At 39.7% G+C, this 6481-nt stretch overlaps 1 pseudogene; it reads right to left on the reverse strand.

Annotated features, from left to right (window-relative positions):
• Positions 1-900: 900 nt before the first annotated feature.
• Positions 901-6481, reverse strand: part of LOC123233789 — a 14439-nt pseudogene continuing 8858 nt past the window's right edge.

Raw genomic sequence — 6481 nt, forward strand, 5'->3', positions numbered from 1 at the left:
TTTAATCCACTCTGCTATCGGCTTCCATTTAATAGGTGAGTTCATCCCATTCACATTCAGCATTATGATTACTACCTGTGTATTGCCCTTCATTGTATTATCCCCTTTAGATCTTGCTCTATTCCCTTTCTTTTTGTTCTCCCTCACTAATATTTGCTTTTTGTCACCCTCCGCCACTTTCCCCTTCCTCCAATTATCTACTTCTTCCCTTGTCTTATTCCCCTTCTATTTCTCTGTAGGGTAAGAGAAGTCTATACCCCATGGAGTATACTTGTTTTTCCCTCTCTGAATCAGTTAAGACGAGAGTAAAGTTTAAGCACTGCCCTCTACCACCCTTATCCTCCCCTCTCTATAATGATTTTTCACACCTCTTTATGTTATATAATTTACCACATTCTATCTCTTCCTTCCCTTTTCTCTTAGTGCAACCTTCTCTTTCAGCCCTTGATTAATATCATTCATATGCAAAATATCTTATATACTATAGTTACAAAGGAATTGGCAGAATTTCTTCCATAATGGAGGGGAAAATCTTCTTCCATAGGACTAAGACCAGCCATGCAAGGAAAAAAAAAAAAGACATGAAACAATTTACCCAAGGTTAGATTGATGCCCCATGGTGACAAAAGCAAAAGTTGAAAGTGGGTCAAAACAATGGCTACGTTTGTAGAAGTTAGGCTATTAAACCAGCATGAATCACTGCTGTTTTCAAAGGGATGTTTTTTCAAATATTAGAGTATAGAACTGAGTACATATACAGACCAATTAAGGGAGAAAATATCCATAGGTTATAGTTCTACAGGTTCCTAGGTTGGTCTATTACCACTAAAATAGTGTGGCAGATCCTGCAAATGACATTTAATCATGATCTCTCCAAAAAATCCCAATAACTAATATCAACTAGTAGAACTTTTGGGCTATAACAAATAGCCCCTTATACACAGAACCTGGATACCATGTATTATAAGAAAAGTATAAGACCAAGGTCTCAAAGAAGACAATAGAATGGAAAGGGCTATCAAACAGAAGATCTTCATCCTTTTCTATTGCTAGCAGATTAGCAGACTCCAGCAATTCTCCAGATGCTTTCAGGCTGGATATCTCCTTCTCTGATTTCTCTTTGGCAGTCTTCTTCTCTTGTATTTTCTTTAACCTGTAAAACTCTTCACGTTCCTCATTCATCCAGTTCTGTGACAATGTAATTAAGTATACGCTCAATTCGTGATATGATCACATGCTCAATGGCATTCACCCATCTGTTATTTTAATGGCCTCATCCAGCATAATAAATGAAGTCTGGAGTGATGCTAGTTCCACCAGCAGCTCTACTGCTTTGCCATTGTCCTTTAGTTTGGTCACTTGTTAACCACCTCTGGCCAAACCAGTCAATTCATAACTGTCAGTTCCCTCATTGTAATGTTCAAACACTGGCAAGGTAACACCAGCTACATTATCTTTCTTTGTTCTAATCTTCACTTGAGCTTTGTTCACATTCTGAATAACAGTGGCACTAAAGTCTCCAGCCACTGTGAATTTGGATTCAGCAAGTGAGAAAGCAGATTCTCGCATCACTTCACCCATTAGCACTTTGGTCTGAATGACCTTCTTTAAAATCTGCCGAAAATGGAGAGTCATGGCATCAGATTTTTCCTTCAGGAGGTTTTGGCCTGTTTGTGCATCTTTTAATTGAGGCTTCATAATGGTCTGTGCCATTTGTGAAGAGAAGATATTGATGTGGTCTTTGCTAACAATATCCTGGTGGTTGTTGTCTGGTGGTGGCAGCTTGGTACCCAGGCCTACCACTTCCAACTTCTAAGTTGCTGGTCACTGCTGCCATCCTTCCCCACCTTCTCTTGCGGTCAGCTGGAAAAGGTAACCTGATCACCTCCTTCCATTTCTAAATTCTGTAGTTAGATCTTATTCCATTTACATTCCTATGAAAAAGAGGAATAGCACTTGGTTAGTTTCTTAGTTTTGTTTTTGTTTTTTATAACCCATGATTATTTTCTTATAGCTTACTATGAGTGAACAGCCTCACTTCACACTTGGTAGCATTACTAGACACTTTCTTGACTCTAGTCAACCAGAAGAACCTGGCTTTTAGCAAGTTCCATACTCACCCTAATAGTTCTGTGTCGTAGCCCCAATGAATGGGATTCTTGAGGAAACACCAAGCTCTCAGTGATTTTTGGAGAGGCAGTATCCTTCCTTCCCCCAGATCCAACTCCATCTGAGTGGCTGCCTTGTTGTCAATCCAAGGTTGTGTGCTCAGGGAGGATTTGCCCAGTCAGAATATTTCTGAACTACTACCTATAAGAAACCTTGCCTAGTCACTCCTTCATTTCTTTCTGGTCTTTGTTCCTGACTCTCCTAACTTATTTCTCTACTGTGACCCAGTGGCCTTCTCACTTTGGAAGATCATTCTATCCCTGTGACTCCTTTATTTAATCAGTCAGTTCCTTCTGGAACCACAATTTTAAGGAAAGTGTCCAGACCAGGCATTGTCATTCCTTTACATTTATCAACTTCCCATCCTTCTTTTCAGCCTATTATATGTGTGTGTGTGTGTGTGTGTGTGTGTATGTGTGTGTGCATGTGATCTTCTGCCATTACAGCAGAAGCTCCAGAAGGACAAGAATAATCTTTTTGTTTGAAAATATTTGTATTTCTAGTATTTAGCACAGTTTCTGACACATAGTAAATACTTAATAAATAAATAATTCTTGATTAGACTTTGCTTGAAGCTACCAGTTTTTAGGTGTGTGTGTGTGCATGTGCGTATGCGTGTGCATGTGTGTGTGCGTGTGCGTGTGCGTGTGTGTGTGTGGCCTTCAAGCAGTCTGGTGTTGCTTATGGACAACTCAGAAAAAAATTTTCAAATACATAAAATGAAATGTATAGTGTTAAAAAGGAAACATTGTATTAAATACAGTTATCAAAATATCTTTTAAAAAAGTTAAAAGCCCTTAGGTTAAGAAGGGTACAAAGCCCTACTCATATGTATTTGTCACAATGTGTCAGCCCTTGACATGATCTTACCAGGATAATATATTCAATGTTTTATTCTTCTGTAAAGCAGCAATAAGAGGACTAAACAATGCATAATTGAACATTAACCACACAGGTGTACTCCTTCAAATTTTGTTAGACATAAATAGCTTCATACAACAAGACAGACATGTTCCTGGTAAAAGAATTCCAGGAAAGGTACAATTCAGTTATTTATCCTCCTTTCCTCCTCTCCTCACCATGGTCATTCCTTAAGTTGTCAAAGGAGTAAAGAAGATACAGCTGAATTCCTCTCTGATGGTTTCAGTGGGTCAGCTATTGTCTCGAGGTTCAGAAACTGGATATTGGCCACAAGGTTAAAATGTATACTGAAGCTTCCATAGTCTCTACTTTTGTGTTCAGTGCCTGTTACTATCAGGGACCTTAGACTGCTTCTTGCCACAGCTAGTGGAGTGTTAAGAGAGTAGGCAAAGGCAGACCAATAATAGAGCTTAACTCTAACCCATTCGCCATCTCTGTCCTTCTGTGATCTTGCCCTTGTCTGTAGTACTTTCTCCTTTGTTGTAGCTGCTTCCTTTTCACCCTAGTCACTTTTGGACTCTTTTTGTTTGTTTTGACTTCATGGGCATACCTACCCTTGGGGGTCTTTGTAAGTTGGACTGGTTGACTTGGCTATATTCAGAAAACTTAAAAAAGACTCATTTGCTTGTTTGTGGACAGGAGAGGAGGAAGAGAGAGAGTATAAAACTATATCCTCTTTTGTATTGGGCTTAGGTGGAGAGAAGTCTGGATGGAAGAGCTGATGGAAGAGAGGCAGGGAGCCAGATTCCTCAGTTCCATGGGGAAAAAGGAAGGAGAGGCCGCATGAGGACCTGGTTTCAGGAAATTTTAAGCTCAGAATGAGGCTCTGTGTCCTCTGCAGAGGAAGACATTTTATTCCCATCTATCCCATCTCCACAGAACTCTCTTTTCTTTCTGTAACTGGAAACAAAGTTTTATTGTAGGTTCTTAGTTGATGGAGATTCTAAGGAGATTCTCATTTTTTTAACCCTTACCTTTTATATTAGAATTGATACTAAGGATCAGTTCTAAGATAGAAAAGTGAGAAGGGCTAGGCAGTGGGGTTAAGTGATTTTCCCAGAGTCACACAGTTGAGAAGGGTCTGAGGTCAGATTTGAACCTAGTACCTCTCATCTCCAGGCCTGGCTCTCAATCTACTGTATTCCTTAGCTTCACTAAGGTTCTAATTCTAAAGAGAAAGAATAGGAACTAAAATCATGTTTGCTTATGACAATTAACACTGATACAGCTCTTTAAGGTTTTCGGTCAGTCAGTCAGCTAGCATTTATTAAATTCCTAATATGTTCCAGGTATTGTGCTAAGTACAAAGAAAGATTAAAAAATCCAAACCAAAACCAAGCCAAACCCTGATCAGACTGTGAGTTTAGAATGAGCTCTGGGGGAGCTCACAGTCTAGTCAGGGCGACAGCATTAAGATTATCATAAAAAAGCTAAATATAGGATAAATTGGAGATAATCAACAGATGGAAGTGATTATTATTAAGGAGGTGGTGATGTTAGGAAAGTCTTCTGTTGAAGGCAGGATTTTAGCTAGAACTTGAAAGAAGCCAGGAGGTAGAGATGAGGAGGGAGAACATTCCAGGCATGGAAGACAGCTTGCAGTTGAGAGATTCTTTATGCAAAAATCAAAAGAGAACCTGTATCTGTAGATCACAGTGTGGAGGTGGGGTATAAGATTTAAGAAGATCAAAAAGACGTTGAGGGGTATGAAGAGATTGTATTATTCACACCATTCATCTGCCTCCTCCACTCCAACTCGCATGCACCTGAAGAGTGCCAGAGAAAGTCACATAATTGCACTGATTGTATACATGATAAATTTATGTTTTCTAACTCCCCTGCCTCAAGTTAATCCTTTTATTTCTCCCTAATTGATTCTCTCACTTCTTGTAGAAACTATTCCAAAACTTCTTTCCTTGATTCTCTCACACCTCTCCCCTTTCCCCTTTCATGCCTTACCCTAGTGAGAGCATTCTCAGTGAGTAATCTCTTTTCTTCTTTTCCTTTTCTCAAAACTCCTTGATATCATCTTTCATTTTTTTCCCTTCTCTGCACCACCCCCACACCCCCTAATAATGAGGTAGTACTTCTTTTTGCCAAGTTCAATGCTAAACTACTTGCCAAGTAAGTCCAAGTCTATTCTGGGGCTGGGGTTGGGGGATGTAGCTCTAGACCAGTGATTCCCAAAGTGGGCGCCACCACCCCCTGGTGGGTGCTGCAGTGATCCAGGGTGGGCAGTGATGGCCACAGTTGCATTTGGGAGCAGTGAATAACTGTAAGGGGACGGTTGATAGTATGTGACAGGGGGCGCTAAGTAATATTTTTTCTGGAAAGGGGGTGGTAGGCCAAAAAAGTTTGGGAACCACTGCTCTAGATGAACCTTGGCTATATGTGGTATAACTGAACAAACATATATAAAAATAAATATATTCAAATGAAAATTTCCTGACTCTCCATTGAGTCAAAGGGACTTTCCAGGCTTGAGAAAAAAAAAAAAAGCAAAACCCTTCTGCTTATTTCTCTAATTCTAATCCTTTACATATTCTCCATAAGATATGGACTCTGACTCCCCCACTCTTCTCTCCATACTAAACATTAACCTCTCCCTATCTACTGATTCCTTTCCTACTGTCTTCAAATATGCCCAGATCTCTTCCATTCTTTTTTTTTTGCTATTGTTGAGTATTTCTTTATTTTGTTCTCTGGGAAATATTAAGTATATTTATTAAGAATGACAAATAAGATAGTTAAAAAAAATCTCTCTCATTCTTAAAAAAAATTTTAGTGGATTCTACCAGCAACTCAAGTATCATCTTATATCAATTCTTTCGTTTTCAGCCTCCTAGGCAAAACATGGAAACATTCATTTCTTTCATTTCTCTCCCTCTCACCCCCATGTCCCTGTCCCCCAATTAGGGTCTTTATGTAAGGGCTGGATAACAATTTGTCTGGGAAATGTGGATTGGAGTTATTCAGGAAGGGTTTAGATGTGATGGCCTCTGAGGTTCCTTCTATCTGAGTTCTGTGGTTCCTTCTCTTTTCTCTTTTCCCCTAGAAAGCTGTGAGAATGGTCCCAGACCACCTACTTTCTGCCTGTCATCTTTGGAGAACAAGGCTTGTTTTCTTCTCAGACCCACCTTACATTTTCCAGCTCCAAGGGCTGGTTGGGCTTGTTTTCCCACATTATTCAGAGCTTTTTCTCTCAAGATTGTTAACCCTCAGCCTCTCCTTTCCCCACTTACTAAATAAGTAAAATTTAGTGAATTACCTGATTCCTAGAGACATGGTGGATAAAGGTGTGTGGGTGTGTGGGGAGATACTAGTCTTCCTTCCTTCCTTCCTTCCTTCCTTCCTTCCTTCCTTCCTTCCTTCCTTCCTTTCTTTCTTCCTT

The sequence above is a fragment of the Gracilinanus agilis genome, chromosome 2 (assembly GCF_016433145.1).
Source record: "Gracilinanus agilis isolate LMUSP501 chromosome 2, AgileGrace, whole genome shotgun sequence".
In the NCBI taxonomy this organism is placed as follows: domain Eukaryota; kingdom Metazoa; phylum Chordata; class Mammalia; order Didelphimorphia; family Didelphidae; genus Gracilinanus; species Gracilinanus agilis.